The sequence below is a fragment of the Lichenostomus cassidix genome, chromosome Z (genome assembly GCF_008360975.1).
Source record: "Lichenostomus cassidix isolate B80296 chromosome Z, HeHo_3.0, whole genome shotgun sequence".
NCBI classification, from domain to species: Eukaryota; Metazoa; Chordata; class Aves; order Passeriformes; family Meliphagidae; genus Lichenostomus; species Lichenostomus cassidix.
This window is the reverse complement of record NC_139511.1, coordinates 71,867,401-71,894,136: the sequence shown is the minus strand read 5'-3', so window position 1 is coordinate 71,894,136 and position 26,736 is coordinate 71,867,401.

Sequence of the window (26,736 nt, the reverse complement as noted above, 5' to 3'; positions counted from 1 at the left end):
TTCATGGCTGAATTTGGTGATACAAAAGTACTTTTCCAACCTGAATGATTCTGTGAGCAGGGTCTACCCTCCAGCCTTACAGCTGTTGACTCTGGTCTGTAAGAGAGCATATACATCAGCATAGATTAACCCTATTCATAAAATCTCCAAAATTTAAATCAGCATAGATTTACACTATTCACAAATTTGCCAAAACTAATGCTGGGGATGCATGTTGGTCTTAGAACTGTGTAACACACTGAAGTGCTGGAAAGTCCAGTTGCAAGGAAGGACAATAACAACAACCCCTATTTTAACACAGCCATCCCCATTTTCATACAGCAATTCCCATTTTACATGGAAAACTTGGGCACAGAGGCCACCAACTGGAAGGCTGACTGCATGAGGACTTCTGGAAGTCTTTCAGGATCCAAGTTGAACTGGTTTGCTCATAATCACTCCCAAAGATAGTGATCATGGAGCAAATTGTCCCAAGCCTGGGGAAAAAAAAGTGCCAGAGCATGGAAGTAGGGTGTTGCAATTAATTTTATCAGTTTTTTAACCTTAGTTCTCATTTGGTTTCAAACTTACATTTTAACAGCTTTTCAGCAGTTTTAGGAAAGGAAGAAATTGAGAATGCTGGAAAAGCAAAGGAACAAGAACAAAATAAATGAAATGGTGAGTGCTGACTCACATATTTTTAAGACTTAGACCCCTGTTCATTCAAGAAGAGGTTGGGCAGGGCTTTGAGCAACCTGATGTGGTGAAAAATGTCCCTGCCCATGGCAGGGAGTTGGAATGAGATGAGCTTTAAGACCTCTTCCAACCCAAAACATTCTAGGATCTTATGATCTTTTCTGAAAGATGATTCTATAACATGCAAAATTAGTGGCTTGGAGTTTTACTAGATTTCTTGTGAATATTATCATATTTCTGTTGATTTAAACAAACACTTTCTCCAAGCACTGGCTTGCAGACTGATAAAATGCTTGGAAAAGAAGGAAGCTGGAAAGATCTCTGGCAAACCACCTCGAGGAATACTTCATGGCAAGTCACCACAAATTTGTACGTCAGTTTTAACATGTAGGTTCCAACTATGTGTTGTAAAGTGCTGCAAATGTATATGTGTGTGTGTGTTGTATGGCAGAGGCAACAACTATTTGAAATATTCTGGGATGAAGACATTCTCAGAGCTGTTGGATGTCTGCTGTGGAAATTAAATGACACACTGTGTGCCACCACTGCAGAAGATAAGTCTGTGATAAGAAGCAAGCTGTAAAAATTACATGGCTAAGAAATGAAAAATGTTTAAGGATGTCAGCTCTGTGTGAGTGGATGGTTGGGATGGGCAGGTTGGAAAATTAAGAATCAGGGCTAGGCATCCTTTAGATTTGCAACGATGTGCTGTCAGCACAATTCTTGTCCTCTCGGGTTCACACACAGAAGAGACCCTGATGGTGGAGTTACTCCTAATTTACACCATCAGGGTGGTGCTTGCACTCTCCAGCCTGTAAATGACAAAGCTGTCAGCATGGCTTTTTCTGGTGCTATTTCCAGGTGAAGCTAGTAAGGACTTTGGTGTTAATAAGGCCAGTAGTTGTATTTTAAAGTGGCTATGGAAAAATCAGGTCTATTTTGTTAAAGAAGGGGGGGAAAAAGAAAAAAACGAGATAATCCAGGTTTGTGTAACTGTATATGTGAGGGAAAGCACTAGTCAGAAAGGGAGATGTGTGAGGGGAGACCATTTGCTCAAATGGGATAGCATTACTAATACATAACGACCCTGCCAGCGAGGCACTGCACAGCTGGAATTAATCTGAGAGAATGTGTGTTGCTGCACAGACAAGCGCAGAAAACTTTCCCCGTGTGAAGGCAGCGTGAAGCCCTGCCCTGTGGCTTGGAAGCAGTTCATCAGGCCCTGACAGCACCAACATCTTCTTTAGACCATCAGTTTGGGGGGGGAGGGAGAAATGCTCTCCGCCCTGCTCAAAAGAACACCCAGGAGGAGAGTGTTATTTTATTTCATGATATTATGCAGTCCACTATTGTGTCTCCCCTCCCTGATTTTTTTAATTTTATTTTTTTTTAATTACCTGGTTAGTTTTGTTCTTGCCTTGTTGCATTGGCTCCGAACCCAGCTGAAAATCTGCCACGGCTTATTTACACTGAGCAGCTATTCAGGCCAAAAGCAGCTGCTCCATTTAGCCAAGCACCTCTGAGCTACCCAGTTTCTCTCCTTGTTATAATAAGGTGCTTTCTTTTAAATCCACGCTGTGAGGAGGCAGTAGTGAAATGTATGCAGCAGATGACAGTTCTCTCTGAAAGAGGGTTTTGAAACTCGGTGAGCCCAGGGTCATTATTAATAAACAATTCCCCAGTAAAAGACAACTCTATCCAGAAATGCACTACAACCACAGCTGATTTTAAGCAGATTCATACATATGTGTGGTTTCTTGCCTCCGAGCCCCTCTTCACTCCAATCTGGACCTGGGAGGTTTCTGATTTGCATCAGTAAGTGATTTACCCTGAAGATTTCAGCTTGCCAGTGTGACCTAGTCTGCTTTTGTCATGTAGCTGAGCTCCCTTCCTACACAAATGTAGCCATGAGGAATTGAGGGAAATACGAAGTGCTTTGAAAGGGAAATAATGTGGGTTTAGTGCAGAAAATGAGACAAAATGCAGCTTCTGCAAGTCAAAAAAAATGACTTTGAGGGGAAAGTTTTGTCTTGTTTCTGGTGAAAGCAAAAGCAGGCATGCTCATACACACACACACACATAGAGTTCAGATTCCAAACATTGATTTAATGTTCATTTCACCCCTAATTATCCTCCTAATAGCTATCGAAAGTCTCACATAGTCACCAAATTGAAAATAACTTCCTGTGCACCATTTCCAGTTGCTGCAGGAATTATGGCTTTATTGCCATTATTAACTTTTCCCAGCCATAATGTATGCCTGGCCTTGAGTTACCCCACTGTAGGGGCCACTGACTCCAGCATGGTTTGTACAATGATTTTCTTGGTTTTCACTTCTCTCCACTTCTTCCTTCCAGCCTGACTTCCCAGTGTCACCCCTAAGTATTGTTCCTACATTTAACGCCACTCCTCCTCCAACTTCCTTTTTCCTTATTTCTGTAGAATTTTCCTGCCTCTCTTTTAGACTTTCCTCCTGCCACTCCCAGGATCTTGACCTAGTTCTTTGCTCCCTGAATTTCTGGTCCAAGATTTCCCAAGTCTCAGGAGATTCCCTTGGGTAGTGTTTATCCAGCCTATCTACTTCTAAAAACACTTGTTCCAATCCATTGGTTTGGGATCTTGCTGGAGCCATCACAGATAGAGAAGAGCTGCTGGACAAGCCAGGGATTGGCTGCAGGATCCAGCAGAAAGTTCCAGATCTCCATCAGGCACTTCCACAGATCTCACCTCACCCTTCTGTGAGATACTTGAGCCAAGCTGTGGAACTGGTGTTTGGCTCAGTGAATAATTTGTGTTTGATGAACACACATCTGCCTGTAGTCTAAGCTGGTGGAGTCAGCACTAGTTTGACTTTTCTGGACGAAAAAACCCAGAAAATCAACAAGCAAATGAGTTAAAATCCCACCCACCATTAAAAAAACCCAACAAAAAATAAAACCCAAACACTGCCAACCACAAACTGTGCCTGATTTTCTCATTTGAATTTTTCTAACTTCAGCTTCTAGGCTTGTTAAACATTTCTCACTGTTTTTCAGGTGTTTTGGATTTTTTTTTTCTTCCAGAGGTAGTCAGTTAATTCCACACAGTCTTTTTGAAAAATTAAGAGCCTTGTATACCCAAAGTCACTGAGTAGGAGGCATTTTTGCCAGCTCTCTTAAATAATTGTGCAACCTTCTTCTGTAATTCCAGCTTTTCAACGTGCAGTTTTTTATGTAGAAATATAAGTATCTGATCTGGATATAGGATCTCAGTTTTACTATATAAATACATAAACTGTGAGGCAATGGGGAAGAAAGAAGACCTACATTTCCTTTCCCACCAAGGTCTTCCACATCTGCATTGATCACTCATGTCTTATCCTCACCTTTCCTAACATCTGTCTCATGGTCTGTTTGGTGGCTTCAATCCTCACCAATTGGCAATAAAGCCAGGATTCATCTTACCTCGCCTTTGGTCTGCAAAACAAGGTGGTTTTGCCTCTTCAATAGCCAGGGATAGACCCTGATTAAAGGACATTCAGCATTTATTGGGTACCCAGTTCTTTCCCCACTGATCACAGCTTTAGGTAACTATTATTTCCCCTGGCTGTACCCGTTGGATGTCTTTCACATATTGGAATTCTATTCTGGTCTACATGTGCTTCTGGGCTGGGAACAAGGTTCCTCATCTTGTTGAAGACAATATCAAACACTTGATATTGCAATGCCAGACACATTTTTCTTAATTATGAGAAGCTTAAGGAGAATGAGCTGATTAAAGCTTTGCTTTAAAAGGACATTGAATTTCAAGGTCAGGCTGGGCAGGGCTTCAAGGCCAGGTTGGATGGGACTCTTAGCAACCTGGTCTAGAGGAAAGTATCCCTGCCCATGGTAGGGAGGTTGGACTAGATGGCCTCCAACAGCTCCATTCCAACCCAAACTATTCTGTCATTTCAATATATAATACAGCCAGTGTGCAACTGGAGTGTGTGGTTTTATTGCAGTGCAGGCAGAGAAGTCACAGAGTGTCCTGGCCAGGACTGGTAGTTGTAGGGCTGGAAGACCACAGGACATGATGTACTCGTGGCTGCATGGCTGCCCAGCCTCTCCAGAAGAGAACTGCTGCTGTGCACATCCCTTCGTGTTGAGATTCTGAGTAATGGTTCTCTACCCATAAGGGTTTCAAAGGCCATGGGGTGGAAGAGGAATGATTAATAACAGTAATTTGTAAAGGCTATGTTTGCATGTCATCATTTATTTGAAGGCTCCAAGTGGCAACTGATCTCACTAAATGTGGACTGAAATGGGGAGACTTAAAACAATTTTAGCCAAAAGTTTTGTCACGAACTTGAGGGCTTGTGGGATTTCACTGTCAGTAGCATGCCCAAAAGTTCCAGAGATTTTTCCAGCAACACAAATCACCATGCATTTCTGGAAGTCCCATACTGATCCTTCCTTGCCCATAAATAGCACAGCTTCTCACCACACCCACCAGTTCTCCTGGGAAGACAGGACTGAATTTTGGAGATGCCCGAAAACTTCTTTTGCGCTTTTTCATGGATTTTGTGTTCCCTTGTAATTAATGCAGAAGAAAAACTTTAAACATTTCTTAAAAAGCATTTATATATTTCTAGGCACATAAGCAAAAGAGAGAGCTTGAAGAGAGGGTGCTTTCCTCCTGAAATGCAGCTGTACATTGGATGGATTCTGACTACTAATGAGAAGCTAAAGGCAATTTATGTCATAACTGGAATCAGCAACTCAAGAAAAAGGATATAATTTAGAACTGCAAGAGGAGAACCTGGACTTTCTGTAGAGCTTGTGTTTCCTGTTCTCTGCATTCAAATATTGGGACTTTGAGGATACTTCACTGCAAGTCCACAGTCAGTAAACCCTTCCCTTGGGTTAGACATTCACAGCTGGAGTAACATTACTGCAGCTACAACAGTTTCACTGGATTTACTATAAATATGTTTTACAAAATCAGATCTAACATTCCTCTGTATTGTAGTTTTTGTTAGGGGTGCATTAGTCACTCCAGTGATACTGTGCATACACCAAGCATTAAGTAATTGCTTTGAGATAAACCATGCAACCACCACTTAGAAATCAAAGATGCTCTCTACAAACACACATCTGTTTGCAATGGATTCTCTCCTTCATTCTCCTTCTCTGACATCCCTCTCCCATCAGATGGTTCATCACCAAAGCACAGAATGCTGGTTTTGTGGGAAACATATTGATTGAATTTCTTATCTGTGAAATCAAAGTCTATAATGAATCAGTCTGCAAGCAGTGCTCCCTGACAAACAGCATCCCTGCCAAACTCAAGAACTGGCCAGAAATCAGATTTCTAGGTGTTACTGTTTACTAAGCAAAATCATCAGATCATCTTTATTCCCAAAAGAGTCTATAAAGCCCCAGTTTGATTTCTATTTAATAAAAACAAGATGGTGGGTTTAGGATGAAGTAATTAAAATTTCCTAATGTTGTTTGGGCTTACTGGCTTTGAATGGAATTGATTTCATATTATGGATTTTCATCTTTACCCTTCACTTGATACAATGCATTAGGAAACAAACACTAGGTACTAATTTATTCATACTTTTAAATGTATTTTTAATTGTCAAGAGGTCAAATAATATTTTGTCAGCTAGCTTAAAAGAAGATTTCTATGTAAATTAGTGCAACCAGTTTGTTCAAGCCATATTCAGCTGCTCAAATTCAAGTTCCACCCTTTTAGCTATATGAAGCTTTTTACCATTGCTCTTATTATTTCCCACTCTAAGCTTCTTAAATTCATTGAGTGTACACTTTTCTAACCTGACGCACCTCTAAAGAGTATTGATGAAATATTCTCCATATTTTTCACTGCTGCAAACAAAATCTCAAACAGGTTGTAACCCAGAGCCTCAAGACAATTTTGGTGGTTAAATCCCTTAGATTTCAAGGGAAACCTTAGGAGGCTAAAGAGCTGGATCCAGATGATTTGTGCAGTTGTAGAGGAACTATTTGGTGGGGAAGAAGCTGAACTGTAAAACGGATCTACCTTAGATCTGTGACCGTTTCCTAACCCAGAATGATCTTTTTCCTGCTGTTGAATAATTCTTTTTTCCAAGGACCAAAATCAAAATGGAGGGAAGTACTTTTTTTTTCCTAAATGAGGAATAGTCATATACCTTTGATTTAGATGTTCATGAATGGAAAAAGAAAATAACAAGTGTTGTTAAAACTTTTTCAGGTTTCTTTGTAGTGCTTAGAAGAGGATTTTGAAGATGGTCATAACTGAAGGCAATAGGAGGCAATGTTTTTCCCAGGCTGTGAGTATATTTCCAGATTTGGGCCCTATGCTCTTCTGTCACAAGTGACATAACAGTAATCTGCAGGATTAAGAAGCAACAGAAATACTTTAATTTTTATTGATTTCATGTATTCCTATCACCAGTGTAACCACAGAATGTCCTGAGTTGGAAGGGCCACAGAAGGACCACCCAGTCCAACTCCTGGCGTTGCACAGACACCCCAACAATCCCACCCTGTGCATCCCTGAGAGCATTGTCCAAACACCCCTGGCATGCTGGAAGCCTTGGGATTGTGACCATTCCCTGGGAAGCCTGGTCAGTGCCCCGACACCCTCTGGGAGCAGAATCTTTTCCTGATATCCAGCCTAAACCTCCCCTGACACAACTCCAGGCCATTCGCTCAGGTCCTGTCACTGTCACCAGAGAGAAGAGATTGCTGCTGCCTCTCCTCTTGCCCTCACAAGGATGTTGAAGACCACAGTAAGGTCACCTCTCAGCCTCCTTTTCTCCAGCTGAACAGACCAAGTGCCCTTAGCCACTCCTTGTGTGTCTTTCCCTGCAGACCCTTCACCATCACTGTAGCCTTATCTCCTGTAACCACATGCATTTTCTCACTGAAGCCCTTTGCAAGACATCTTCAAATCCTGGGACAGTTTTGAAGCCAGTGGATTTGGAGGCACCTGTTCTTTTGGGGTCCAAACAGGAATTCCCAGGGATTAGCTGCTCAGCCTCTCCAGCAGTGTGGTGTCTCCCCACTCTGCCAGGATGGACACAGGGCATGCAGGTGGGTAGCTTGGAGGGAAAGAGCAGCTGCTCTTTCTTTTGGAAATCCACAAGGAATTTTCACTTGGAAACCACAAGGATCTCAATCACTTCGTGTCCTTTTTCTGCTATGGCACTCATAGGCAAAGCAAGAAAAAATGTGGTTTAATGACTGGACTGAGGGGTGCTGAAGGACTGTGTGTGCTCAAAGGCTGCTTCTCAAGCTGCTCATCTCTCTGTGCTGCCTGTTAATGGCAGAATCCTTCTTCATCAGCTCAATCCCACAAAATCTTTAGTATGTGCTTAACTTTCTGAACTCTAAGCAGTCCCTCTGACTTCAGCACAGCTACCCCTGGTGCAAAATTAAATGTAGACATAAATCATTGCAGCACTGAGCCTGGAGTGCAGTGTGGTGAATAGTTTCTCTTCAGGAAAGCACTTATTTCCTGAAGGCACAGTTTCAGCTTAAAGTTTTCACATATTTGGGTTATACTGAATCAATTTGGAAGCAGAATTGAAGGACAACTAGAAATGTCCAAAATACACATTACTAAATACAATATTTTCAAACAGGGGTCATAGACCCACAAAGGACTTCAGGTGCCACAACAATGTCTCAAAAAGAAGTGTCCAAGAAATTTGTGTTTTGCTATCTCAGTTTAAATGACCAGGGTAATCATCTGGGTACAAGAAGACTGGAGTTTGAATTTCCTCTTTGCTTGAAAGTATGAATGTGAATTTAAGTTTCCAGCACCTTGAGGAAATTAGATCTTAAACAATGGACTGTGGAATCTGAAAAGGTTGCATAAGGCTAGGTTTGTGAATCCAGTCCTCCTGTGATTTTAGTGCCCACTTATAAATGTGAAATATATGTTGAAATTAACTAATTTAAAAAGAAAAAAAAAAAGGAAGAAATATAGGGGGAAAAAATTAAAAAGTTAAAAAGAGGAGAATAATGCTCCATATTGCCAGAGTGTTTAAAAGCAAGGTCATGGTATTTAGTCACATCTTGCACTATGGCTGGAGCAAACAATAAGAAACTATTGCAAAATCCAGATATGACAGTGGTGACTCCCAAGCAGGACTTTAGGTACTTCCAGTGTCTCAATGTTAAATATTTATCATAGTCCTGTAATATTTTATATTCATTGTGCTGTTTGCTTTTATTACCTGGCCTTCAAGGGATAGAGAGGATTCTATATTTGCTTCCCCTTTAAAGCACATCAAACCTTTTCTTTTCATAATACCCCTATTAAGCCATAAATCTCCCCTGTTTCCCAGAGATTGCCACTAAGTCATATTGGTGCCAGTGCAGAAACTCCAGCTGAGTCTCACTGATGTCAGTCAGAAAATGCATGGGAAAAAAAATTACCAAAGCCCAGAATTCTTCTAATTACTGGAGTTAGCAAGACAGCCCTTAGTCAAGTTGCTCTTGTTGAATTGTAACTTCCTTTTCTGCATTTGCGTGTTGATTGTCAATGCTTCTTATCTGTATAGTGTCATGCATATTACCAGCATGACACAAATAAACGAGCTAATGAATAAATAATGGCAATCAATAGAAACAAACATAGGATTGACTGACCTCCTCATTGTTCTCACTGAATGAGATGCCAAAAGTAATCAAGCAGCATAAATTATAAAACATAAGTTCAGCATTAGAAAGTCATTGTTCCAATGTTTTGAGGAAACTGTGGTGTGAATAAGGCAATGTACTGCCTATAAAACATTTACACAGGCTTGCTTTGCTTTCAGAAGATGTCCATTTCTTCTCCTACTGAAGTAAAAAATAAGTTTCCTGGTGAGAATGGCTTCCAAAATCTTTCAATATAGTTTCTACAAAATAGAAAGTGTTTGCAATTTTTTTTATCATTGTGAAATTTTCCCCTGTAAGAGGGAAGGTTTTCTGTGTGTCACAGAAAACCATTTTTCATCTGTTTTTCCAAGGACCTGGGGACTTAAAACACTTATGTTTGTCAACAGACACTTTCTGCAAGCAGTGAATAGCGAAATACTTCTATGAAAGTAGTTATTCTTGAAACAACATTGAAATAACTGTTTTCAACAGATGCACTACTTCTGCTATGTGCTTTTAAGCATTCCCACTCTTCTTGAATCTTTATATCTCCCCCTTCTTTTGTCCCTTTCCTATAAATACACGGAGAAGCCCTGTTTTGATTTGCAATGCTTGCCACAAACCAGCTCTAACTCAATGACACTGCTACTCCTCACCATTTCTTTATCTTCTTCCTATCACTAATGACCCATTGGTCATACATTTGCATGCAAGGAGAAACCCCGCTGAGAACCACAATAGCAGTGGAAGATTTTTGCAGCATCCAGCACAAAGGAACCATGACGGCCAGGCTTATGGTGACACAGACACATTAAAAAACCACAACAAACAAACAAAGAAACAAAAAAACCTTAAAAAAACCCAAACAAACAAAAAAAAATAAAATCTCCAGGCACAAAGTACTGTATGAGTAAGGTACCTTGCACCTCCTCTTCACCACTGGGTGCCAAACTGTGTTTTATTAGCCAAAGAAGGCTCCAGCAGACAAAACCCAAAAGATTACAAAGGCCCATGTTGTAGCCATGTTCTGTAGTGCCATATGATAATTTACAATCTGTGTATATTGAGATAATACCACTGGGCATTTTTCTCTAGTAGAATGCATATCTATTGTTAAGTAACTGATGACAAAGGCTGGCACATTATTAAAGGCTGGACTGAGTTCAGGATTTAATATTCCCCTCGCATTTCAAGCAATTTTCAATGTCCACAACTGTCATCCAACATTGTTTCCAAGTCGCAATTCAGTGGGAGAAAAATAGCTATCCATGTAGGGCTTCACAGTGACACATCTGTTATGTTATTTATCTTAAGTGTGAAGACAGGAATGAACCAACTTCCAGCCTCATGAATCAGAACTGAACATAATAGAAATTAAAGGGAGAAGAGAAAGGGACAGCATCCTGTGTGAATGTAGGTTAATGGAATATCATGTGAAACTGCTTTTGCCAGAATTACTCTCTCTGATTGCTTCCAAGTCTACTCATCATGATGTAAATCAGGAGGAGTTTCATTAAGTGAATTGACTCACTTTGGCCCAAACAGCTGTAAAAGTGATCTAAATGAGGCACAGTATCACTGTGAGGGGTCAGTTGTCTGAAGCCTTTCCATGATTAAAACAATGGGACAAGCACTCTAACCTTTTGGACCTGAAAGATGTTTGTCTTCCAAGGCAGCTGCCCAACACTGTATTTTTTAAAAACATTTCCTGCTTTACACTTCTGTATTTTGGGCCTTGCCCTTCCCACCCCTTGCCAGCAGTCCCCTCACACAATTTCATGGAACTTCCAAACATTTCCTGTGGAGAAAAAAACCCAAACTTTCTGAACTCTATTTTGCTTCGGGGCATCTAATCTTGAAAGTTATGTGTGCTGTTAAAAATTGGCTTTCAAATCATGGAACGAGGCCTTTAGGGATACTTTCTTTCTCTCTCTCTATTTTTTTCCCCTCTTCATAAGAAGTTTCAGAGCTGCAGAGCCTCAAGCCAAAAGAAATAGTTGTACAGGCAAGTTTTCTACAGAACAAGAGGCATGCTGGGGTGCTTGCTGGAGGCTGTTTTACCCTCCCGCGTTCGCATGCCTCCCACAAGGATCCACGTAGCAGATATGAAAATGAGTACATGAACTCTTGGGTGAACTTTAACGTTGTCCTTGCTTCCTCCTCTCATCTGGGCCATTTCACAGAATCATGGAATATTTTGGGTTGGAAGGGATCTTAAAGATCATCCAGTTCCAATCCCCCTGCCGTGAGCAGAGACACCTTCCACCACACCAGGTTGCTCAGAACTCCATCCAGCCTGACCTTGAACACCTCCAGGGATGGGGCAGCCACAGCTTCTCTGGGCAACCTTTGCCAGGGCCTCACCACCCCCACAGGGAAGAATTTTTCCCTAATATTTCACCTAAACCTGTTCCCTGTCAGTTTGAAACCATCCCCCCTTGTCCCATCACTCCAGCCCCTTGTAAAAAGCCTCTCTCCATATTTTTTGTTAGCTCCCTTCAGGTACTAGAAGGGCAGTTAGGTTACCCTGAAGCTTCTCTTCCCTAGGCTGTGCTGGTGTTGAGATTTTCATCTAATCAGGATTGGCTGTTTCCAGAATGTGTTGATATTTATGGAAATAAAGTTATTGCAGTTGCTGATGTGGTTTAACCTGGCAGTTAATGCCACACAGATGCTTGCTCATTTCTTCCCTCTCAGTGGGGTGGGGGAAAGAATTGTGGGGGGAAAAAAACCTGTAAAATTTGTGTGTTGAGATAGGGGTCATTCATTAACGTAGCAAAGGAAAAGATAATAATAATGACAATAATGACGATGATGATGATGTAGTAATAATATGAATAACAGTCATGACAACAAGAAGACAAAGAAATTAGACACAGAAAAAGCGATGAAATTGTTCACTGCTTGCCATCTCCTTACTTGTAGGTGTTTATAAAGAGTTCTTCCCCACAAATTCCCAGATCACTATGTTTTCTTGGTGTTATGTGTGATAGAGAGAAGGTTTTGCTTCTGCTTGTGTTAGAGTTTTCTTTCTTTTTTTTTCCACAGAAGACACTACACATATATAGACTATGTTCTTTCCTACACCTTAGGGCCAAAAGAGATCACTATTTCTCTCTGGCATGACCTCCTCTGGCATTAAAATTAAAGCCTTGAAATTTTGCATTGTCGCCCTGAAATGGTAAAACTTCATTGGAGAAGATGAATGAATGCTGCCAGATTTCACATTAAAAATGGCCTCTCAAAGATGCACTCACAAAGGAAAATGCTTAAATTAAGTATTTCACACACCAAACAGGCTGTTAGACAGAAGAGTTTTACTTTGGTACTATTATTATTATTTATTGTACATTACAGCGCTGCCCCCAGTTGTGCCTTTGTAATAAGAGACAGATTCCCTTTCCCTCTCCTTTCCTGACTCCGAGTGATTGCAAACAAAGGCACTGACCATGCCAAGCTTCACACCCCTGGTGAATCTCACACACGGCGTGTTTCCCCTGCAGACCATGACTCTAGACAGACCAATGCAGACGATGTCACAGCCTGTGCCCACACAGCACAATTGTAGAGTTGGTGGGAAAGACTTGCTCATGTCTTCCTATCCTATTTTCACACAAAATTCACAAATTTATTTTCCTGGTATTTAAACCAGAGAAATACCCTGGCTGGCAGAGTTTGCAGCCTTCACTGATCTGAATACTGGAAGGCAAACACAGCGGTCAGGTGTGAGATGTTTCTTCATGTTTTCCCATCCCAATAACCCACAGGGACAGAAGATAAACTTCATGTCACACACTGATGAGCCCTGGCACAATGCACACATTTCTTGCCCCCAAGCCTCCAGCTAGCAGCACAACATTTGGGAAAATGCATTTCTTCACCTCCTGGGGTCATGCTGTTTGTGTGGTGCTCTGTCCTGCATGAGTGAACCAGAGTACAAATATGCCTTTTTTTCCCTGTGTGCTGATCTCTCGTTTACCTTACCTACACAGAAGGTTTTTCAAATGCACTTAAAGGGCATTAACTTGCAGTTTCCTTACAACTCTCCAGTCAGGCTGCTGAGCAATTAATTGCACACTTTCTTTTCAGAAACTGAAATGGAGACTCCAAGGACTAAATCAACCTAAGGTGCAGAAATTTGTTCTACCACAGCTAATTATCCAATGAAAACTCTCAGTCCAGCAATATATCTGAAAACAGAGTGCTTGGAAAGCCAGCCCAGCGTTTCAGTCTACTTATAACATAAAGCTTCACTACAGCCAATGCTGTTAAGAGGTTTTTATGGTGTATAGCATGAAGTTTTGGTCTTTAATTAGTCCTTTAATCTTTGCTGGGCTTGTTCCTGAGAACAAGTTACACTCCTGCTTTTTACAGGATAAACAGCTTCCAGGAATACATCAGACTGCCACAGGGTCAAAGAGTGCATTTATTGAACACCGCTCTATTTCAGCCTAAATACTGACTGTCAATCTGGTTTTGTTTAGTGGAAGTGTAATTAATATAACTAATTAATGGCTGACCACCCAAAAATTAGTTCTTTCTTTCTTTTTTTTTTTTTTGGCAGAGAAGTTATACATGTACTCATTTTTTTCATGTGGTTCCTCTTCCACCTGGACAGGTCAGCTGTTAGGAGGGTTGTTAAATCCCTGTATGTTAGTATGAAAATTATGCTAAATATGTGTTAATATAGGGATTATGTTAAATTTCAGAATTTAACTGGTGCTGCCCAGTGATGCTGTCAGATAGATGGCTCATAGGACTACCGCATTTATTTTTTTTGTTACACTTTCAAACGATAGCCAGGGGTCCAGGTGACACTTTGACTCCTGTTACCAACCCACATGAGTGTCTCAAAGAGAAGGTATTTTCTAAACAGTCCTGCAGTATGACAGGGAGACAGTTTATTTCACAATGGCATGATTCGTTCCCATCTGCTGGTAAACCATGGAGGAACAACTTTACTTTTTTCTAAATACCTTTCAAAACTGTTTTGAGACTCTGGATAATGGGAGAATGAGGCTTTGTTGCAATTATAGAGCTTCCAATAAGAGCAGAACTCTTATATTTACCATATATCCCCAAGTCATCATGAGCAGAAGACAAACGTCAAAGGAAAAAGGGATATTTACTAAATTTTTGGCATTTGATTCTGAAACAGATACCTCAGGTGACAATTGTCTACATCTTTGCTCCCTTTATCTCAGCTTCCATTTTTAAGCAAAGGGTGCATGAATTCCCTCGTGGAAGAGGGTTCTGATCTGGAGAGATACCTTCTTACAGACTTCTCCTCAGGACTCAAATATTCTCCTCATCCAGGAAGATTTCTCAGGAATACAGAAATACCAACAACCCTTGAGCACAACAAATTAGAGATATCCCCTTGCCTGCAACACAATTTTTGGAAACTCCGTCACCCACTGGAAGGAAGGAAGGTTTTCCTTGCCAGAAAGTCAATCATTCATGCATAACTTTTGTTTTCTCAAAATCTCTATTTCCTATACAGTGATGGTTGACCTGTATTCATGCATGCAAGTGAGACTTCATGCATGTGGTTAGCTCTTAATTCTTGGACAAGGTTCTTGGACTCAGATGTAGCTGGATTAGGATTTGACAGTTTGCTGGAAGGCTGACACTTCATCCTGCTTCGACCAATGTCTGCCCATTGTAAAGTCATTGTGCAACGCTAGGAACTCACTGGTTGGTCACCAAAGGCACATGGAACACATCAGTTCCCAACATGGGGCTGGATTAGGATTTAGAGTGGTTCATGGTCAACACACTGATTTTCTGGAACATCCCAAACTTTGTAGGGTGGGAAGTAGTAAGAGGTTCTTACTGAGAGGTGGCATAGGAGGGAGGGAGGGAGGGAGGGAGGGAGGGAGGGAGGGAGGGAGGGAGGAAGGAAGGAAGGAAGGAAGGAAGGGAGGGAGGGAGGGAGGAAGGAAGGAAGGAAGGAAGGAAGGAAGGAAGGAAGGAAGGAAGGAAGGAAGGAAGGAAGGAAGGAAGGAAGGAAGGAAGGAAGGAAGGAAGGAAGGAAGGAAGGAGAATATTTCTGAAATCATTCCATAAGGAATTGTGGAATTCCACTGAAGGGCTGTCAATTATGACTTAGAAAATAAGATAGAGAAAATGAGTTTGAGGAAATAAAAGTAGAGGTCATGGAAGCAAATATCACAAAAGTATATACTAATTGATAGATTAATTGATTGGCTTGGTAGCAGTGAAAGCAAAACCTGTAAACCATGAGGATTAGCAGACCATGCTCACAAATGCAGTGATTCTGTAGTGGTATTCCTCTGACCACGAATCCACAAATGGAAGCACATGGCAAATAGTCTGTGCAACTGCCCTAAAGAATAAAACGTATTAAGTTTGTTTCATACAGCAGCCCAAGTTGCCTGTGATCAGCTTATTTGTATTGCTGGGACTAACTGAGCTCATGAGTGATTTGTACGTTTATTCAAATGAGTTTTTAACTCCAAGAATAGCCTTCCCCACATAGCTGTCTGAATGGTGGTCATCAGTACTTTGTGTAGGTACTTTTCTTCTTGGAAATTGTTTGCAACCCGGTATTGATTTTTGAAAATTGACTTATTTATAGACATTCACTAAGCAGCTTTGACCAAGAGCTTCTGGAGTACGAGGCATTCATGAATGGCACCTACTCACTGCAGAATGTACATTATGTGTCATGTTTTACTTCAATGATGGGGTACTGTCCCCAGACTGGTCAGTTTAAACACAATCAGTGACTGGATGGCTGAAGAATAAAGACCCATTTTGAATCATGAATGACATATAAATATTCAGAAAAGCTTCTTTTGGGGAACACAAGGGACCTGCAAACAGACTCAGAACAGACTGCGGTCATTCATATACTCATGAATAATGTTACGAGACCTCAGAGGACCAGAGGAGTATATCCACATACTAATATGTGCCTAACCTCATTTTATTATTCCAAGGGCTCTAATCTAACTCAGAGGGAGATCATTTACATGAAAGAGTCATTAGATAAAGCACATAAACAGCCTTTGAAAGAGAGATGAACACACAGATCTACCTCCTTTCCAAAGCAGGCATCTGACACGGTAGATTTGAGAGCTCTACACTCAATTGATGTCTCTTTCAGACTCAAAAAAAAAAAAAAAAAAAAAAATCTTGAATCATCTTCTCATCAGCTTCACCATTTCCACCAAAAAAGAGTTCTAAATTTAATGTAGTGTAGTCTTGTGTCTGCTGAGCTCCCTGCAGGAGCCACAAGGTCTATTTTTGAATCTGTTAAGGTAAACATGATCTCAGACCTAGGCTTCATATGGAGCCCTGTGCCCCAACAAGTATCACTGCTAGCTGCATTTATAAAGGACGTGCAATATCAGTAGCTTTTCCTCCTTTACCTACCTTATAAGGAAAGAAAGGACTTTCGTGTTATAAAACATTCCTGTATTTTAGAACGCCTGCAGAAAAAGAAAATTAGATACAGGGAAGAATGTGGGGTTTTCTTCCTAAAGAAGTCATTGATGGAGTTCATGCTTATTCAACATTAGCTGGCAGTTCAGATAATATTTTCAGAGTTGAAATTTTGATTCTGTTCTGAGGAAATGTACAACTCAGTGTGATTGAGCAGCTTCTATCAAAACAAAGTGATACAGTCAGGGATACAGTCAGCATTCAGCTGACTGCAAATAATGTCTCTGTCTAGATACCTATGAAAAATGGCAGTGCAGAGAAGCAAATCTATAAAAATCAGAGTCATACCAAGGGGAGGCAATTGAGATCCATAATATACAGTCATCTGCTGAATCATTTCCAAAGCTTTTCTTTGTCTCGCCAGAGGCAATTGGGTTAAACAGTAACCTTCTTATCAAATTGTGAAATATTAATTAAAAAAAAAAAACAAAACCAAAAAAGAATCAGCCAACAAACCCAACCCACATGACAGCACTTTTAGGGCCAAACTTCCCAAGGGTTGTGATGATAAGATTATGATAAGGATATCTTGAAAAGAAATAATCTAAACTAAAGAGATTAAACAGAGTGAGATCATTCATTGATGAATTTATCCCACGACCAAGAACAATGTAATGGGATTAATGACAAGGATTTTTGATGATAATAAGATGTGGGCTGATGCCTGAGAGAAAGTTCAGTGGTTGCAACAACTGCAGCGAGTCCCATGTGTAAAGACAACACAGTAAAGCTTAACTGGCAAAATGCCTTCTGGTGAAGAGAAGCCTTCACTGTCATTTTATGGGAAAACTCTGCTGAATTGAACAGAAAACTGCAACCTTTCTTTCAGTATTATTTCTTCTTTCTGACTGGCTCATGTAAATAAAAAAGAAACTGTATCCACGGCAAAGTTTTTATAAAGCTGAAGCATCCTCCCTACTCAGGTGCAACTGAGAAAAGGTCTTTGGGCAGATTCCTTTACCCTTGCTTGGTGAGACTGACAAAAACTTCATCACCTGGGGACATTTCCAGGAGAAATTCCTTGGGGAGCACCTAAAGGCTGTGAGATAATGAGAAGTCCCCTGTGATCAAGGCCATGCTTGTCTCAGGGTGCAATTTGTCTTGAATGGTCATGAGCTGATCACCCCAGGACCTCTTTGTGGCTGCTGAGGAGAAATAGGATGTTTCCTTCTAAAGAAATGAACTTTAGAAGTTCATTTTACCAACATCAGAAGTTTGATTTGGGATGTTATCATTTGTCTTTGAAAACATCTGTCTTTTTGACCACAGAGTGAAAACAGAGTTCAAGAATCCAGCTGTATTTTTTGGGTGATAATGAAGGATTGTCCTGTGAGTTGCCTCTTTTTCTCCAATATACTATGTAAACTTGATCAATGTACTGTTAGTGAAGGCTATTACTGGAAAAAACCCCAAAACCTTAGGTTTCTGATTGCAAAATCTGTGAAATGAGATAATCTCACAAAAGTCCTTGTTTGACAAAAAGAGAGACAGCATTTTGCTCCAGGAAAAGAACAACTGAGAAAAAATGGTAACATAACACTAACAAAGCCCTAAAAATATTGGACTGCTGAACTCAGAGACACCCTGTAACTTAATTGTCCCATTTTATTCATGGGGAAACACAGATGTCAAAAGCTGACATGGTGAGCACTGTGAAATTATTGGTAATAATTTTTAGGAAGTTCTTCTACAGGGACTCATCAGTTGGAAGAGCACCAACATATAAAATATAACTACATCCTCTCCAAAGCAGGGTGGGGGACTCCTAAAACACTCTGTTTTATTGGAATCCATTCAACAAAAAGGCACAGTAGCAAGTAGCAATCAGAGAGTGCATACAGCTACACAGACAGCAAAATGAAAAGGAAATCTTGGCATGTATGTGCTTTGAAATTTTCCACATAACTATGTTTTCATAAAGAGAAGCCACACAGACTCTATTGAACCCAAATGATGTGTCTGAAAAAGCTCATGCCCAGAGAGTTTTCAGGCAATGTGTTTTACTCTCTTCAATATTATGTTTATGTTTATGTTCCTTACATGTACTTAAAACTCCACATCTTTTTTTATTATCTTTGATTTAGACCAAACCCAGATCTTCAAATAATTAACGTTTTTAAAACCCAGAAATCCTAATATGTTCTTGCTTGCATCTGAATTTCAGCCTAATCATATCTTAAATAATCTTATTAATAATCCTGAAGTATTTGCTAACTCTATCATCCATTAACTTTTTATGGTATGCAAACACTTCATGTTTCACTGACACATTCAGAAAACATGTACAGAGGGACTACCAAGGTATGAGAGCAAGGGAGATATCCTTAATTTGTAATTTCCTGTTATTGTAAATTATACCTGCTCTGTATCTTTATGGACTCCTTCTATCTTGAAATGTTTCTACATTACTTTTCTGTTAATTTATGCACCCTGAATGTTGTAAAACCTACCTTAAAAATCAGTAAAAAATACAATAGCACTGTGTCAATCTGCACAATGGAGGAATTTCTATTGAGCAAACAAGCTAAAACACAACTGCACCATGTTGTGATTGACTGGAGCTATTAATCAGAAAATTAAAAATTACTTGGGTTTTTTTTTTCGCAGTCTTTCTCCAGTAGCTTAATTTATAGAGGAGTTACTTTGAGATTATCTGTAGTCCTGTGAAGAGGCTGCCAGTGCAAGAAGTTATACTGTCTTGTGTTTTTTCCATGAACATGGGTTACCCGTGATTATCCTAAATGCACAACCAATAAACAGATATTGCCACAAAATAAGCCCACTTCTATTTATAAAAAAAATAGGTAAAAATGGGGGAGGGTTATTTGTTTGTTTGTGCTTGTTTGTTTTTTGTTTGGGGATTGTTTTTGGTTTTCTTGTTGGTTTTTTTTGTTGGTTTTTTGTTTGTTTTTGGTTTTGTTGGTTGGTTAGTTGGTTGGTTTTTCTCCTCATGGGGAAGAGTACAAAAACAGGGGAAACCTAAAGTCATCCCTCCCCAACACCATGTAGGTGGCTTAACTCAGGGACCTGTTGGCCCAGAGCTACACAACTTTAACAGTCTTTGCTGGGTTTTTCTTCTCTGCATTTGCATAACCATACCACAAAGCCAGTCTAGATTACATCTGACTTCTCAAGCAAATAACTTGCAGAGAGCTGTGCTGATTTCAGCCGCTACTGTAAGTTCACATTTGATGGTAGAATTTCATAGGGAAGGTAAAATTTTGAAAATAAATTCCTCATGGGGTCATCAGAATGGATCAACAGTTGAGCAGAGAGGAAATCATCATATCATTGATGGGGATATCAAATGGTAGATATTTGAAAATTTCAAGGCCAGCGTAGGTTTTTTTATTTTCTTTTGAATTTTGTTATATGTCTGCGAATAAAATATCTTCTCCAAGAGCCCAGAATCCCATTTATCATTTTGGAAAATATGGTAATTTGATTCTAAGCTCATCTTACACACAGCAGATAAATAAGCAATCATAAACTATGTCACCATAAATAAAAGCTTTATTGAGCTCAGGCAATGAGAACCAATCAATAGATGACACTCATCCCCAGTGAATGCAACTGCTAATGCTCTGTGGTTCCTGGTGGATACTCTGTCATTGTGTTCTAAAACCACAAGGAATTCCCTGTGTCATCAGCAGTGACCACTTTATTGCTGGTGAATTAGGAAATTAGGAGGGCTGAGGGTGCATCTGAATTCTAGGGGCTCATTCATTTAGCCCATCTTCTAGTGAGGGAGATCACCTGGTTTTCTTGTGGGTTTGGGCAGAGTCAGAGAAAGAGAATCAGGACCTTCCTGCAGTTTCATATATACCTGATACCAGAGAATGGTGGGGTTTGTTCTCCCAGCCAAACAAGGAAATTAAGAGCTGATTATCACTGGGGGTAAAAAAAATTGAGCTGATTAGCAGTCACATATTTATGTCTATTCCACTGGCGGTTTCAGACAAAAATTGAGACCCCAAGGAAAACTTCTCTAATTTTTCCAGAAGTGTTACACTTCTTAACATTTCCTAGATTGAATATACCCTTTTGTAAAAAGAGTAAATGTTTCTATTTCAAAGTAGCTCTATTCATTTTTCATGAGACAAGCTTTTTGAACACAAAGGGTTCCAACTTGAAATGAATAATTTTATGTATATTTAAAAAAGCTATTTCATTCAACTTGAAAACCCATATAACACCCCCCCATCCCCAATATTTTTTATAGAGTGAAATATTTTTAATGAAGAAGAAGTTTCAGCAAACTGGAAAATATAAATGAAGAAGAAGTTTCAGCAAACTGGAAAATATATATGATAATTGTGTGTTTCTACTATTTTTCCCATGATGAATACTATGCTGACTACTATCAGATGCATTAAATCAGGCTCATTTACTCCAAAAGTGATCAAACTTCATTTAAACAGTGCCATTCCTTTTGAAAGTATTAGGGGGGAGAAGAACAACAAATTCAAATAATTCATTTCTCTCTCGCTTAATGAATTATTGATTTGTGCTTCCCTTTTGAATGATAGTGCTCTGATGTGATAAACATTGATTTGAATCTTTGTACAAATATTGTATATCATCAGCATGTTATGGCAACAGAATAATACATACTCAAATAGTGCTGAAGGGGTGGAATGCCCTGAAAAAACCCACCATGAGGTGCCACAGCTGTGTGCATGTATGTGTGAGGATGCTCATGTAAAACAGCAACTGGAAATGAAGGTAGTAAATAAATAAATAAATGAAAAAGTAATAAATAAATAATCAATAAATAAATGAAATCCGAGGGTGCAGGGTGTGGTGGTAATGCAATGATGCAGAATTATAGAAAGCTTACATTTGGGTTAACACCAAACAGACAACCTTGGAAATGAAAAATAATTACTTTATACTGGTAGTACTTCTTCTAACTTGACATTTCCTGCAATCACGAGTGCAGGGCTGTCACAGTTTTAAAGGGAGAGCTCTCTCACACCCTGCTTGTGTTCAGCAGTTTAGCTCTGTGCACAGCTATTCACAGCAATGGGAACTACACAGCCAAAAGACAAAAGAAAAGTGCTGAGAGCGGTAAACACATAGATAATCCTGTCCACCAAACAATTTTGCATTTCCTTTATGCACCATTTATTTCAGACAAAAAGGCTGCTGAGAGATTTACGTCAAAGTGATTTCCACAGCTCAGCTGCTCAAGTCTGGGGAGACGATTGAAGCGCTGAGCTACACTTTCCCGTTGCATCCCCCTGTCCTGCCATGCCTAGTGGGGAGACATCTCGCGTGCTCTTCCTCAGACAAGTGAATTTCTAGCATCAACTGGGCGGTTTTTGGCAGCCTGGATGAGGTGAAATATCCTGTGGTTACTCAGAGATGGAGGGACAAATCTCCTTCTGTTTTCCCTTGGGAAGCAGTGGAACTCCAGTGCTGCTTGTTCTTCCTGTCACACCCGAAGTGGGCAGGCTGAGAAAATGTTCCACCATCCTTCCTCTGAGCTCTCTGCAACGTGGAGAGCACCCCTCTCATATCTGTGGGGGAGATAGCTGTGCTTGGGGCACATAAAGGGACAAAATAATCAGGCCTTGCACAACACAACCCAAAACATCCATATTTCAAGGGAAAACATTCATGCAAAAACCCTCAAATGAGTATGGCTGCATTGGGACACCATCAGCTCCTGCTATCATGCACTTTCACAGTGAATTAGTCTTGCAACTAATGATCTATAACTATTACCCACCAGGGCAGCATTGAGATTTTGCCTACAAGGCTACAAGGGGTGAGTTCTAAATCAGCATTCAGGGACTCACCAGATCCAAGCATGCAATCTCATCTCAGCAGATTGCAAACTGGGACCAGGGAGACATGGAAACTGAGCTCCTTCTCTCTCTCTCACATCACAAGTATCACACCCACTGTGGGTACTGTCATTTATCCTGCTGTATGACAACAGTAGGATATGATTCCTTAGGGTGGGAAACACAATCTGGCTTTCCTGTGACCACTCTCAAAGGCAACATGGGCAATTTTGTTATAAAACCCTGACTCAGTGATGTACCTGTAGGTAGAAACTATGATAAAGTAAACAAGGCTAGGTAAAGTGTGCAAATAAACATATCCAAATAAATTTGTAAACAATATAAAAACTTCTTTTTTCCTTTGCACATGCTTTTTTGTGCACAGTTCTGTTCTTTTAAAGTGCCTCTCAGTGGACTCAATAGAATAAGAATCCCCTGAAAATTTTTGCATGAGACTGTTTCCCAGGAGTAGTGGCTAAGTCAGAGTTGAAACTTTCTCTTCTTCTAGTCTCAACAGAATCAGGCATCTTATTTCTATCACACAATAAAAATTAGTTCTCCATTCCCAGAAAACATTTCTACTATTAATTTAGAGAATGAAACACTTTTTTGTGGTTATCAGTAAAAAACCCCAAACAGTCCATTTAAAACCTATTAGCAAGCATAAGAGGGCTAAAAAGGGCATAATTAATGTATTTTTTTTTCTCTTTCCACATATTTAACAGTGTTTTGGAACACGATCTATAACATACACAGCTCTGATTGTAAGGAGTTAGATCAACATCCTGCCCCAATGCTCTTACATATGGAGTGGGAAAACGAAACTTGAACCTTCAGTTTACAAGTAGCTGGGGAGAAAAAAATAGATCACAGGGATGAAAACTTGCAATTATTATGGCATTTGCATTATGACAAATTTAAAACTGGTATTCTAGGTTATGGACAGTGCTATTAAGCTGGTATTCTACACTGTGTATTGCAAGCTCATTTAAAATGTACTCTTCCACGACATGATGAGAACACAAATTATAATTAGGAAAGTAACCCAAGCAGAAAATTAGTCTGGAAGACTAGTCTGAATGTGCTCCTGCAGACAAAGCCATCCTGTGTCCTAACTTTACTGTCTCAGTGTGGGGAGAGATTGATGCAGAAGATCAAGACAGATATGGGTTTCCAGGAGGGAGAAAAAAATAAAAGGCTTTGCAAGTATGATCCGTGGTGTTTCAGTTGTGCAAACACAAAGAAAAGCCCCAGTAGATCTCATCTTTGCAGAGTTACTCACAGCACAGGCTGCCACAGCAGTGCTGTACAGGTCTGTCTGTACCTGGGGTTTTGTTCCCATGATCCTATTCATTGGCAAAACCCCACATTTATCAGCACAGATAAGGTCTGCTGACCTCATCCTGAACCCAGAGCTTACTTGCACGAGTAAATGTACCCAGCATTTGTAACCAACAAAGGGTTAGTTGTAAAGGTAATGATCTGAGAAAAAACATGGCTACAAATTGCATTATGAAGCAAAAGGACCCACGAAAACCCCAAAAAACAAAACAAACAAAAAAAGGTGAAAATTTCGAAATTTCTTGCTACTGCTAAGTCATAAACTATACAAATGATTTTGAAAAACTTATAAGCAAACAAGATACATATCTGAAAACATTCGCATTTGAGGTTTTCTTTTCTGGAAATGTTTTGTGACGTTTAGAAGCCTAATGGTTCTCTGCAAATCAGTTGGTATCTCTGTACTTTATCTAGACAGACTGGAACAAATCCACTGTTTGGAAAATTACTCCCACCTTTCAGGTGTCTCTTGTGGAAAGGAGACCTGTACACTAGAAACTGGTTACATTGCACTCAAATGAAAGGTTCATAATTTTCTATTAAAACTTATCTGTGTAATTTTCTATTAAACCTCTCCTTGTATTTTCTATGAGTTTTCTTGAGGTAGCTGTTGCTACTTCATTTTAAGGGCACCCATGATTTCCCTGTACATTGCAGGACTTAGCAGATTTATCCTCATTTAGAAAAAGACCAAAAGGAAAGTGAAAAAAATCTACTGAGGCAGGAGCCAGATTAACAGCTGCCATGAAAAAAAAAATATAAACTAAACAAAACAAGAGAAGCAGATGCTGTAAATGAGAGCACAACATTTGTTAGGGAAGAGTTGCCCTCCTGGTTTTTGTGGGACAGAAATAACTTGATACTTAGGACAGCAGTTAAAGACACCAAAATATTTTCAGCTCAACCCAGACTTAGATCCAAATCCATCACCTTGACTCTGGAAAAACCCAGATCTTCAGCAGCTCCTGCTGGTCACTGGGGCTCTGCCACGTTTATCTAATCAATACATTTTATTTCATTTCACACTCACCAGCCAGTCGGAGCCTCTCACTTCAATGCTGGAATGGTGTGGAGATTCAGCCTCTGGTTGGTGACAATGATAGGAAATCCAAACCAGGGAATAGCTCCACCAGGAGTTTCTTGGACCTGAATGAAAGAGCAGATTGATTAAGGTTAGCTTTTCCTCTCATTTAAGGGCTGTGGTGAATTTGGGTTAACTCATTTCACATTATTTAATATGTAAATTTAAAAAATTTTGCTCTGCATCCCATGTGTCTGACAGCTTAGGAAGAAGAAATGATGATTTCACATACAATGCATGGTCTGAGACAGGGTGTGTATGAGTTTAGTGTGTATTTGAATCCACTCCTGGTCAGAATATTTCCCAGGAGCAATGTTTAATACAGCCTTCAATAATGTGTTTCTGTTCATTTGGAGGTGATTTAAAACCATGCCTGGAGTAAGCACATGTTTATTAACTGTTGTTCAGGGCACAGGTATTTCCTGAATTGGACTGTAGAAGAAACTAGAATTTTTCAAAACCAAAGGCAAAACTCAAAGTAATACCTTATATTTGAAAATCAAATAAACATGCTTGAGGTCAAAGCTCCTCCTTTAAACTTCATCACTGGGGTATGTGTTGTGAATTTGCAGTGCCCATTTTGAAAACTTTTAGGCATAGTATTTTTTTAAAAAATTCAAAATGTGAAAAACACTCAGAGCAGAAGAGCATCTCTATAAAGAAAAAATTGGGAAAATAATACTAATTCGTATTTATTGCTTGTCAGAGCCCTCATGTAGGATTTAGTTTTAATGAAAAGGAAAAAATACACAATCATCATGAACGAAACCAGCAGTGATGATGTAGAAGATTTGGACAACTTAAAGTGTAATTGGTTTTTACTGATTCCTGAATTTTTATTCTTCCTCTAGATATTTTCAGAGAACCTACTTATAGAAAGTAGGTATATATTATGAGCTAATTAAATTCCAAAACTCTGGTTTGGTGACACTTACAGGATATTTAACACTTTTCCAAACTGTGACAGAATTTATATTCATGGATATCTTTTCAGGAACCTAATTTCAAGTTTAAAAATACTGACTCATAGGCTTCTCGAGATGGGTGAGAAATGTCCTATAGAACATGCATAAGATGACAAGAAAAAAGGTGTTGGATTAAAAAAAAAAATACTTGGAGAAATAAAAACCCACCAGGAAAGGAATTAATTTGCTCATGTCAAACTGCCCTGAGCATCCTGCAACCTCCTCAGGTGAGGTTTCCAACCTAAGTGTTGTCTTGGTTTGTACAGATTTACTGAGCTGGAACTCCAAAAGTCCAATTTAGCAATCCTTCAGCTAAGGATGCACATGCTAGGATGTAGCCAGCAGGAGGGAGACTTGGTTATTATGATTTTGTTATTGAACCAGGCAATATCACTTTGTAAATGTTTTTGGAGCTCCCTGAGTACAAGAAGCAGGATACAGATTCCACATGAAAAGTATTACCTGGTGCTTGTCATATTGACCTGGATTCAGGTGATAGCACAATATCTGATTTTATTATGAACCAAAACTCCAAATAAAACTCAGGCAAAAATACTTGAAGTACTAATAAGAACAGTTGAAAGTAAAAAACAAAAAAGTAAAATATTTATAGAGCAGCCCTTACAGTTGTGCTTGCAGAGAGCAAAGAAGAACCAAATCTGTTTTTTGCCAAAAAGCTGCTTATCATCTGAACTTCTTTGCAGGATTTTAGAAACTATTGGGTTACTCAGTAGCTTTCTGAAAGCTTGAGAAATCATACTACAACATTTTCTGGCAAATTTTCCATCACTTGG